The following is a 12844-nucleotide window of genomic DNA, read 5'->3' on the forward strand; positions in this document are numbered from 1 at the left end:
TGCTTGTAAATAGGAATGGCACATATGTATGTTCTTTTAACTGATACAATGGCGGGTTGTTCCACGTCACCAAAATGGCTCTGAGCACTATGGGACTTAACTTCTGAGGTCATCAGTCCCCTAGAACTTAGAACTACTTAAACCTAACAAGCCTAAGGACATCCCACACATCCATGCCCGAGGCAGAATTCCAACCTGCGACCGTAGCGGTCCCGCGCTTCCAAACTATAGCGCCTAGAACCGCTCGGTCCACGACACCACATACGTATCTCAACTAACTTAAAAACTTGCATGCCACACGTGTAAAGGGAAACTTTTCATTGCGTTTTACGGTTTATACATAAATTTTACGTCGCCAGCTTCCACTCAGTTTTACTACAGTTCTGTACTGCCCCGTTCAACATTTTCCTTTACCACGCATAATGCACTTTTAACGTTTTTCATGTAACTTTCAAAATAATGCTTCCTTTTTTCATTTTTCATTTTAAATGGAAATCACTAATTCAAACTGTGAGCGGCAGGGCTAGTGGCCCCGCGTTCTTCTTCCCCTCAACAGATGGCAGTACTTTTGCCACTCTGGTTTACCAGTTTGCTTCGTCCTTCGTGTCCGCTACTCCATGCTCAGCGCTCGCTAGTAGCACACCTCGTCTTGTACATGTCCACCGCGGCGCTCGGAGTCACAGCATCAAGTGTAGGCGCCCTGGTGTTCTTTGCATATTTCTTTATCCAGGCAGTCGTCTGTAGCACTGTCTGGTGCCATTTTGGCATACACTTAGGTTTTACAGCACCTAGCCCGACCGGCTGTTTATACTTTTTGTGGAATCTTTTTTTTTTTTTTGTTTTTCATGTGTATTGCTCCGTATAAAAATTATGTCCTGTCTCTTGCTGTTTTCAGTACGACACCTGAAAATGGGCGTATAAGAGCCAGAAACCGGCTGTGTTCTCAATAAAAGAACCTTACACCTATAGCGGTATTTTCAATCTCTGGTTTTGTAATTCAGCCTTAATAAGTACGTAAAGCATATGTTACCAATTTTCATCACTAGATGGCGTGACACCTCATGTCCACATCGTAGTATAGCCGGCGCACGCGCCGCCCAGTCTGATGCCACCTGTTTCAGTATACACAAGCAGCCCTTAGCGGCACCCTTTAATTTTTAATTAGAAATGACAGTAAGACTTTTACGTACGATGTTTTATTATGTGACGTGCCCTTTTTGGCGTTAAAATTGCATGACGAAAGCTGCTATGCTCAACTTCTTACGTATGTAAGTACAACCTCATGTACGAATATTTATTATTACTGTCTTGTATTTTTCTTATTCATGACTAACTTTGTATCCTCCTTATTTAGGTAATATAAATTCTGATGAAGAATTCCTTAGTTTATGAGTCGAAACCATGGTCAATTCGACTACAAAATCCATTGCAACCAGTGGGCTCTCTTTACTATAAAAAATATGTTCACGGTTGCTGCACACAACTATGTTTAAAGTTGATAATAAGTTCAACAAAAATTCTGTTTCTTACAGCAGTCCATTTGGTAGTCATCAACAAAAACATCCTTTCAGCCGGCCGGTGTGGCCGTGCGGTTCTAGGCGCTTCAGTCTGGAACCGCGTGACCGCTGCGGTCGCAGGTTCGAATCCTGCCTCGGGCATGGATATGTGTGACGTCCTTAGGTTGGTTAGGTTTAGGTAGTTCTAAGTTCTAGGGGACTGATGACCACAGATGTTAAGTCCCATAGTGCTCAGAGCCATTTCTTTCCATCTTTTCAGTATGGGCATTGGTTCCTGGGATGCTCGTTACAAAACTCAAAATTATTTTCAAATTTGGCACATTGATTCCTTTGTTATAATTGTTACATTCTACCAACATACAAAATTACAGCTTCTTCCGTGGTTGATGCATACTGCAAACATTCTCTTACCCCCCCACATGCTATGCTGAATTTCCTTCTGCACAAAGCAGTGTTTTCCAGCGTTTTTGAATACGCGACACCTGTCCAAGTATAAAAATCTGGCGATTCCCAGAATCGTAATAAAACCATGTCATTCATTTCACAGGCAAAATATTTAAGTTTCTTTTTACTGATAACACACTAATCGAGATGCCAAGCGCACTGTGCGGGGTAGTGGCAGCGCCCTGTGAGCAGTGATACACGAGTGTATCCTTTGTCGCGTGGAGGCATGGGGGCGGGAAGTGGTCAGCGGTGGCATAGGCGCGCATTTTCGCTCCTTTCAGTCAGTTGTGCGTGGTACACGTAGTAGTGGCGGATGCGAATCAAATTCGAAAAAAAAAACACTTTAACGACAGTTATTTCAAGTACGGTGTTATTGTCATGAACAATAAATGTCAAGGAGTTATTAGCGGCGAAGTATTGTCCCATGAGAATTAAAGTTTATGCGTCATCTCCCAACCAAACATTTTAAGGAAACTGATAAATCGTGGGTTTTTCTTCGATAGTAAACTTAAAATAGTATTGTTATTGGTTCGTTAACAATAATATTATGTGACTGATGATCTACTTAGCCGCATACAAATGCCAAGGATCTTATTTTGCCAGTAGCCCTGGATATGGTTGAAATTATATTCGGTAAAAAAGCTAAAAAGCATCCCGCTTTCTGATAATACCATCAAACGCAGAATAAACGATATGGCGGAGACATTCGAGAACAATTAGTCTCAAAATCAAAGAAGAGCCAAAATTTTTCTTTGCAGTTCGCTGAACCTACTGATATTTCAGTCAGGGCGCAATGTATGGTATTTGTGCGATTCGAAGCAGACGAAAGTATCATGGAAGATATTTTATTTTGCAAAGCACTTACTCCAAATACGACTAGCCAGTGTTTGCACGACATTTTTTTTTTTTTTGGAAAGCAATCGAAACTATAAGATCTATTGGACAAAATATATCGCCATTTCTACTGATGGTGCTGAAGTTACGAATGCCAATAAAAATGGGCTCGTTGCGAAATTGAAATCAGCAATGCCATGTGATTCGCGGACAAACTGCTTTCTTCATTGACAAGCACTGGCAGGTACGGTTTTACCTTCCGATTTAAATCACGTGCTTAAAGAGGTGACCGAAGTTTTGAACTCAGCGCTGCAAATTCGACTGCTTAGAATCTTTTGTGGAGACATGGGTTCGCTGCATCAAAACCTCCTTTATCACCAGACGTCAGGTGGCTTTCCACAGAAAAGGTAATGACGCTCGTTCTGGAAATAAAATCTGAGTTGTTAATGTTCATTCAAGATCCTAAGTCTGGGTATGCGAATTATTTTTGTGACCTTGTTTGCTATTAAAATCAGCATTTCTCGCTGATCCTTTAACCACCTAAATATTTCAAATAAAAGCCTCAAAAGGAGAGAAGGAAACATTATAACGGCCACGGATAAATGAAATGATACATCGCAGAACTTCGTTTGTGGTCAACGTCTTTACAATAGATGATGTATTAGTGTTACCCTTCCCTTCAGAAAATTGTCTAAAAGTGCAATGGACCACTCGGTGCCAGTAAGTAATCACATGTCTTGCATGGTACAGAGTTTGCATAATTTGGAAGAGGAACTATTAAGTTAGTTTCCAGAACTGAACTATGAAGCTGGCAAACGTCATAGATGGATAATTGTCTTTTGGGTGAAGAGAAAAGAAGAATATTCACGACTGGCAAGGAAAGCTTTGAAATTATTAGTACCGTTCGCCTCTTCCTACCTGCGTGGATTGGTGTTCTCTTCAATGGTCAACACAAAAACTAAGAAGATAAATAGGCTTCAATCAGAAAACGATTTGGTTATTGGTGTCTTAAAAGCAGAACCGCTATTTGACAAGCTGTTTGTAAATAACCTGTTACGGCCTCCTCATTGAAGAATCTGTTGTAATATTATTGTAGTGTAGTGTACGACCTACAGCCCTTTCCCTTTACCTGCCTAAGTGGCACCAATGGCAGGTAGCTCTGGTGTCAGCCTGCGATTAAAAACTGTTAGAAACAATGTCCGAGAAGTATAAAGTATGATTTTAAATAGTTCAAGTGAGAGACGCTGCTCATTCATCATTAAATAAAGCACTGTGTATTTGCTCATAACAGCTGAAATGTAAAATTATTGTGTCTGACTTTACTCTTGATGGTGTGGCTTATGCTCCGCGGGTAAGAAACGACCATGAGATAACAGAAAATGTTGAAGAATAAATAGCCTAATGTTTATATCATTATTATAGAGTCCAGCCACATTTAATGTGACCACCTATTACAAACCTCAATGAGCACCTCTTGCAGACCAGACGGCTGCGACATATGTGAGAATACGATCACCTAGGTTCTGGAAGATACCTACAGGGATATGGAGCCATGCCAACTCCAGCACCGTGGCGAGTTGCGAGTTGAACTAGGCTGGACGGTCGAGGATCCATGGCGCGAACATCCCGAGTCCCACAGACCGTCGACTGTGGTAAATTAGTGAGTTTCATGGCCAGGAGGGTATGGTAAACTCAGCCTGGTTCTTTTCGAACTACGCACGTACACTGCGAGCAATATGACTTGTTGCATTGTCATACTAGTAGATGCCAACGCGCAGAGGAAAAAACAAAGTGAATGTAGGGGTGGACAGACACATATTTGTGTCGAACCACTGTGCCTTCCAGAATGATAAGGTCACCCAGGGAAGGCAACGATTGTTTCGTATAGCGAATAATGCCAGCTAAGCGAGGTCCAGCTGTATAGTCAGTTTGTAAAGGAGTAGGTCTGTTTTCGGATTTCTCAAAGTTATGTACTGGATCTTGTTCATTTAGCTGTCTATCGGTTAGTGAAAAGACTTTTCAGTTTTGGGTTTATTCATCGTTAATAGTCTTTCATTCTGTTCAATTCACAATTAATGTTAACAAGGAATAACGTACCTTTAATAAAAATAAAATTTACTTTTCCGAGATCTACATTTCTGTACTGGTATTCAGACATGCACTGGGCTGGTTGTTTTACTTACGTTCATTCAATTTCAAAAGAAGACAACATTTCTTTTTAATTAATTGCTATAATATTTGGGATATGTTACTATAAATTATGTATTTTAGTAGGCTTCTAGACGATGTTTTTCAACTCTTGTATAAAGCACTATCAAGCTAACAATGATTCACTTCACGAAAATCACATTTGTCAACATGAAAGAAATGAGAAATGAACGAGATGACAAGCAACGACAGTTTTGTGGCAATCCCGATCAATCCGCAGTGCTACGAAAATACGAGGGTCGTTCAAGAGTCACAATTTGGTGACAATATACATCAACATGTCTTGTCCATGTCCTACTTTTCTACGTAGTCTCCATCATGTTCTATGGCCGTGCGCCAACGTTGTGGAAGAGCATGTATTCCCAGCTGGTAAAAGCCCATTTCCTGTAGGCGTAACCATGTCTTCACTGCGTGACTGACAGAATCTTTAAGCGGCCCAAAGAGGTCGAAGTCCAAGGGTGCCAGGTCTGGACTGTAGGGTGAATGAGGCAGTGATGGGCAGCCCAATTTGACGATGTGTTCCAAGGTTCTCAGAGTTGTGTGTGGGGGTGAATTATCTTGTTGGAGCAAGTTGCTGCTGGATTCTTGTCCGATCGTACGTCGGAAACGGTTTTTGAGTTCAATCAGACCCTTCACGTAGGGGCGCTGATGACCATGCAGTTGAGCGCCCCACAAACCAAACATCAAGAGTCTTCACGTATGTCTCAATATTGATGGTTGACCCCCCTGGCATCACATCCAGGAGAATGATGCCATTACAGTCCCAGAAGACTGTCACCATGACTTTTCCGGGTGAGGGGTTGCCTTGAATATCATTTTTAGTGGTGAATGAGGATGATGCCACTCCATGGACTGCCTTTTTGTGTCCGGCTCAAAGTGGTGCACCCAGCTTTCGTACCCCGTAACAATCCATGACAGAAAGGCCTATTCGTCGGTCTCAAAACGCTCCAACAATTCACATGAAATGGCCTTTCTTTGAATCTTGTGCTCCGCTGTGAGCATACGTGGTACCCGTCGTGAGCACCTCTTCGAATATCATCTTCGATCATTGCAGACGCGCTTCCAATGCTGACCGACAACTGTAGAGCCAACTGTCGAGTTGTAATGCGCCGGTCGGCACGAATAACGGCATCTGCACGTTTCAGCATGTCTGGAGCGGTAGCTGTGACAGGAGGTCCTGAGTGTGTCTGAGCATGGAGCACTGTTGCGGCGTTTCCTGAGGCTTGTAAAGACATTGCTTTCCCCGAAAGTCGATACTATTTTTTTCCTTTTGTGCGTTACCTTGTCATAGTACCTATGTATCATTTATTTCAACTATTCTTTATTTGTTAATACGTCACATTGTTTCTTCATTCATTTATCTACTGTTTTATATTTTATATTGAACGAATATGAATGTTCTGGTTCTATATGCTTTCTAAATCTTTGGTTATGCTAGCAGAAGTACTGAGTCAGAGAGAGAGCGAACGACTATCAATAGAGAGCGTGCGAGTTGTTGTGGTATCGTGGTCGGCTCGCGGGAGAAAAACGTTGAAAAGTTCGGCGTGAAAGACGTTGATACGCGGAGGAACAATTAATTAAAGTACGTCCGCTGTGTTAACAGGAGATCGTGCATTATTAAGTGAACAGTAAAACCTGAAAAGTATATCGAGTGTTTGCGGTGGCGATTTTACAAACTGTGTGAACTTGTGACAGTTAGCCATGAATCAGACACCATTGTCGTGTGGAGACACTAACTGTGAAAGTGGAACAAAGCAAAATGCTAAGTAAAAGAACAGTGCTGTGATTTGATCAAGAAACATTTATTATATCGTCCAAACTGTCTTAAAGACGACGACGTAAATTGAACTGATGTTTAACGGACTGTTATAGTGATGAACACATGTGACTTTTTCCTGTGACAACAAGTTGAAAGAACTCTGCGAAGTATTCTCATTAATCGGATATATATCGTAAGTACTAAAGACATTGCATAATTTAAGCCTACCCGCACCGTGTGATTAATAAACTTTAAATACTTAAACGTCGCGCGCGTAACGACAACGTACATATTGGAACTATTATTATCGCGCCAGTGCTGCCAGCTGATTCGACTACAACGGAGACGTGGACCACCGCCGTATATTAATAAAACAGGAGCATCCACCATTATCTTCACGCCACGAACCATGATTCACTTCACACATCGTCCGCGCGGACCACCGCTGACGTCAACGCACTGCCTGCAGCAACAGTTAAGACATTAATAGAAAATTATTACGCTCTCTCTCATTTCAAAATTAAAGACAATTGCAGTTAAAATAACTATTTTAAAAATACTGTCACAATATCTCAATTTTGTTTAGTTCAAATAAATATTCTTTCCACTATTTCGTCTTGTTGACAGTGTTGAAAACCCGCCAAATTAAAGTTCAATTAATAATTTTCTTTCAAAATTCTTCTCAGACATTTTGCTGCTCATTATAATTTGATTTTAACGTTTGTTTGTAACTCCTTTCGGAGGGAGTACATATTTTATTTTTTGTGTAGTAAAAGTTAGCCACCATAAAATTACGTATATTACCAGCTGATGTTGTCCGCCATTACTGCTTGCAAATTGCACGTATTTTCTCATTGGCTGTCAGCTTCAAAACAAAATTACGTATTTCGTGGGCATCTAGCAGATGCGCGATGTCTACGTAGGCCCCTACAATAATTTGCTTTTACTTTTGCAGGCTTACTGGAACTATATTGACTTTAATTGTTCATTTGGCCCCATTAACGTTTTTTATCGCATCTATATAATAATTGCACTGAATTACCTAATTTATTTTTTTATTACGTAAACATTGGCATACCACATTGAGATTAAAACTGACGTCTTATTGGCCTCACATAAGATTCTGCAAGAAGACTATGCCAATTTTTTTTTCTTTCGTCCATGACTAACAGGGGTAACCAGATTCCTTGTATAGGTCATTTTTTATTATATTAAAGGTTTTTTTAAAGTAGAGAATCAGTTTCTTTACAGGTGGCGACCGTTTAGTGACAGGACAGTATTGTTTCAATGCTGTCTTGTCGAATTTTTGCAGTCTTCTGGTACGAGTTCAGAGTTTGATAGAGTAGTTTTGTGTTTTGCTTGGGTTAACTGTATTTAACTGCCGGCCGAAGTGGCCGTGCGGTTCTGGCGCTGCAGTCTGGTACCGCGAGACCGCTACGGTCGCAGGTTCGAATCCTGCCTCGGGCATGGATGTGTGTGATGTCCTTAGGTTAGTTAGGTTTAACTAGTTCTAAGTTCTAGGGGACTAATGACCTCAGCAGTTGAGTCCCATAGTGCTCAGAGCCATTTGAACCATTTGTATTTAACTTTGTGGGCAATATGACGATCAAAGGGCAAGAAAGAGTAGCTAGCTTTCAGATGTGGGAAGATAACGAAAATGAGGAAAAAGACACGGAATTTGTTAGGGAAATAGTATATATGGGGACAGCCATTAAATTAGAATCGGGTGTCAAAAGAGAAGTAGATTAGAAGGGAGGAGTAGAAACTATGTTAGCATTTCTGTTAACGAATATGAAGGATATGGAAAAGGGACTGGGTGACAAGATAGAAGCTGTTAGCTAATAAATATGTGAAGAAATTAAAAGGCTAGATGAAAGGTTTGAAAAACGTCTGAAGGGATTTAAACAGGAATTGGAAGATGGATTGGAAAAGAAAATTTTGTATTTTAAGTCAGACGTTAATAAAGATTTTGAGAAGTTTGAAGATGATGTTAAAGATACTTTGAAAGAGACAGTGTTTGAGTTAAATAAGAATCAGGAGTAATTTGAAAACAGTATAAAGGAAAGTGTAGAAGGCTTGGATAAAAACATTAAAGCCCAAGCTACCGAATATATGAAAGGGAAGGAGGAAATTAAAGATTATTGCAAAGGAATTTTCCGTGAATGTAGACAAAAGACTAAGACAGAAGTGGAAGATGTTAAAGAGACCACTTCTAAGATTGAGAATAGAGTAGGGAGTTTAGAAAAGACGGTACAGTATAAGCAGTTTACTGTATCGCCAATAGTGGTGCAGATAAAGGATGGGAGTAGTTTCGACAATATAAATTTTGATCCTAATGGAGACGTTAATAGTTTGAAGGATCAGTTTACTACAGATTGGACAGAAAAAGATAAGCTAAGGAGGGCAAGTGCTTGGTAAAGGGATAAGGTTTAGATTGGGAAGCTGATGCACCAGAAAAACATAAAACATGTGAGGATTTTGTGTCAGCGTTTTTGAAAGAGTCCTGGTCGAAAGAAAAACAAAGTGATGTCATAGAAGCTTTTAAGAAGGCCCCATGGTATGATAGGAGGAGTAGGGAGAATATGAGAGAATATTGTGAGAAGTGGATCAGTAAACTGAAACATTTGGACAGCCCATGGAGTGACAAAGACACTATAGAAGTATTGATAGGGAAGTTGCCTCCTAATAGAAGATGTGGGTTGATAAGAAATGTTAATACTATTAAAGATTTTCTGAGCAGAGTGAGGGATGTAGATAGGTGGCAAGTGGGCTGTTCATTTAATGAAAACAGGCATGTAGATTGTCATCATGAGAATCAGGATAGAATAGGAAGAGTGAACCAAGTAAATGTTAGAGGTGGAGGAAGAGGCCGAGGAAATTTCAGAGGAAATAGCCGAGGTTACCAGACAGTAGGGGGGTCACTAGAGGGAAATGGAACCCCACTACAGTGATGGGCCGTGCTGGGGTGGGCCATAGGTTAGGGCCTATTCAATTTTCAAATCACCATGGTAATGCAAGGGATACAGTGATGTGTAATAGTATTAGTAATGATTATGGTGATAGGGTGTGTAGCCATCGTGGTCCGGTGATTGAAGAAATTGGACCTGAAGTTAGTGGTGAAGCTGCTAAGGAATTAGGGGACCCGTGTATGGAAAGACTTTCCCAGATGTATGAGTGAGTTGAAGAATATGAAGAGCAGCCAAAGAGAGTGATAAAGGAACAGAAGATATTGCAAAATGCTGGTGATAATAGTGAAGGGGAGGAGAGAAAGAAAGTAGTGAAAAGGGTGTTTTCCACGAATATGATGCTTTAAGAAAAGATGTTAAGCTAGGAGAAGGTTCAGTTTCTGAGGTCAATGGGGAAGTGATGAATACGCATGCTTTGAACCATAAAGAGAGAGTAATTAATGAGGAAGAAGTTAATGTTTTTATTATTCATAGAAATGTAGTAATAGCATCTGATGATAAGGAGGAAGTAGGTGTTTGTGCTTTTCAGAAATGTCTAGAAGGGAATAAAAGTTCAAAGCTGAATTGTGATGACTCGGTTCATAGTGAAATTGAGCAGGATTTGTTATGTGAAGAAAGTAGTGATGGGGATGATAGGATTAAGCAACCTTTTGTGAGAATTGGAATGTATGGTGGGGAAGAAATAGCTCTTTTGGATACAAGTAGTGAAATTAGTGCTATTGCTGAAAGTTTATTTAATAACATAAAGGAGCATAATGAAGTGATGAATGTACCAGTAGTAGGTTTGAAGATAGTGGGTGCTACGGGGAAATTAAACAAGGTTATTAAACATCAAATAATTCTGGAATTTGAGATTGGGGACATAGGTCTAGTACATAATTTTTTTTCATACCTGGGTTAACACTGAATATTATATTGGGCATGGATTGGTTGACAGAGTGCAAAGCAGAGATAAATTGTGGGGAAAGTTTAGATAATTTTGAGTGTGATGGATCAAGGACCACTTATTGGGGCATTTGAAAGTGAAATGATGCCTGTAGGGACTAGTTTTGCTGATGTTATACTGAACTTGGATTATAGAAGTGAGGAGGATACAAATGGACTTATAGACACATTGGAGAACCAAATGTCTAAAGTTGAAGGGTTAGATGAATGCCAGAAAGAAGAACTGAAAGAAGTTTTGTGGGTAAATAGAGAAGTTTTTTCTGACAAACTGGGAAGAGTAAAGAATTTTGAATGTAAGTTGGATATCAAACCGCATGAACCTTTTTCGAAAAAACTTTACTCCATACCGTTTGCACAGAGGGAAGCGGTGAATAAAGATTGGGAGGATGTTGGATTGTGGTGTCATAAAGCGAGGAAAGAGTGAATATAATTCACCTTTGGTCGTTGTGGGCTAGAAAGATGGTAGTGTGAGACTAGTTATTGATGCCAGAATGTTAAATGAAGTGGTAAGGAGAGAATCTGATAGGCCAGAAAGTATGGAGGGGATGTTACAGAGGTATAACAAAGTAAATTATCTTAGTAGTCACGATCTGATCTCCGGATACTGGTAGGTGCCACTTGCCAATGAATATAGGAAGTATATAGCATTTTTATTAAACAGGAAGTGTTATCAGTACACTGTTATCCCATTAGGACTGAATATTAGTGTATGTGTTTTTATACGAGTCCTTGATCAAGTATTAGGACCAGAGTTGAGTTCAAAACTAACAATATCTGTGGATGACCTATTAGTTGCCACTGAGTCATGGGAAGAACATTGATGTTCATTAAATGAGTCGTTTCAAGCCTTAAGGAAAGGGGCATGACCCTGAGACTCAAAAAGTGTGAGTTTGTTCGCAAGGAGATAAAGTTTTGGGTAGAATTCTGTCAACTACTGGTATTAAAGTCGATCCAGACAAAATGAAAGCAATTAAAGAGTGTCCATCCCTGAGGAATAGAAAAGAGTTGAAATCATTTTTGGGTATGTGTAAATTTTACCATAATTTTGTGTCAGGGCAAGTTTTTAACAACCCATGTTTGAATAAGTTATTGAGTCCTAAAGTGAGCTATGTTTGGACAGAAGAATGTCAGAAAGCCTTTAATGAACTTAAGGAAGCTTTGAAAGAGGGAAAGATTTTACACCATCCTGATCTTAGTAAACCATTTTGTTTGGGGACTGATTAGAGTGGGTATGGTATTGGAGTGGAATTGTTTCAAAATTTTGGGGATGAGGAAAATGAAGATCATAGGACCATAGCCTTTGCAAGTAGGTCATTGACCAGGTATGAGAGAAATTACACTGTGAGTGAGTGTGAAGCATTGGCAATAGTTTGGGGATTTCAAAAGTTCAGAGATTACCTATGGGGAAAAAAAACTATTATATATAGTGATCACAGAACCCTTATATTTTTCAGAAAGTTTCGGCTGGTACATAGACAGTTAACAAGACTGACTTCGTTCTTACAACAGTTTCCTTTTGAGATAAAGTATGTTAAAGATACACAGAACAAAACTGTAGATGCTTTATCCAAGTTACCGTTGAGTGAAGGTAATTAGGTAGGGTACGATGTGGATGAAGAACATGTAAAATTATTTACATAAAAGGTGTTCAAGGGGAAAAGAAAATTGAAGGGATTTGTAAAAACATGAGAAGGTGCCAGAATCGGGACGAAATATGGAAGACGGTGAAACGTGAGTTGGAAATGAAGGACAGTAACAGTAAATTGCCAAATTATTACAAAATTCATGATGGTGTATTGTTTAGGCGAACTGATGAAAATTCGGATGACTGGAAGTGTGTTGGCCTTGGGAACATATAGATGAGATAATATATTATGTACATTTGAATTCTGGGCATGTAGGTGTTAGGAAGTGTGTACATAAATTAAGGGAAAGTGCGTCATTTGACAACATGGCAAGGAGAGTGAACAAGCGAATCAAAACCTGTGACAAATGTCAGAGCAAAAGCTACAAATCAAACATGTAAGCTTCTTGTTCAAAATACTAAACCAAATGATGCGATGGAACTGTTATCTGTGGATCTTTATGGTGCATTACCGAAGTCTAAGGGAGGTTTTGTGTACATTTTTGTAGTCTTAGAAGTATTTTCTAAATTTATAAAACTCTATCCA

The 12844-nt window shown here is 39.8% G+C and overlaps 1 protein-coding gene across 2 annotated transcripts in view; it reads left to right on the forward strand.

The window, feature by feature from the left end:
• The window catches only part of LOC124797883, a 124999-nt gene that overhangs the window by 95793 nt on the left and 16362 nt on the right, over positions 1–12844 (forward strand). The gene's annotated exons all lie outside the window — the stretch shown is intronic.

The sequence above is a fragment of the Schistocerca piceifrons genome, chromosome 5 (genome assembly GCF_021461385.2).
Source record: "Schistocerca piceifrons isolate TAMUIC-IGC-003096 chromosome 5, iqSchPice1.1, whole genome shotgun sequence".
NCBI lineage: Eukaryota > Metazoa > Arthropoda > Insecta > Orthoptera > Acrididae > Schistocerca > Schistocerca piceifrons.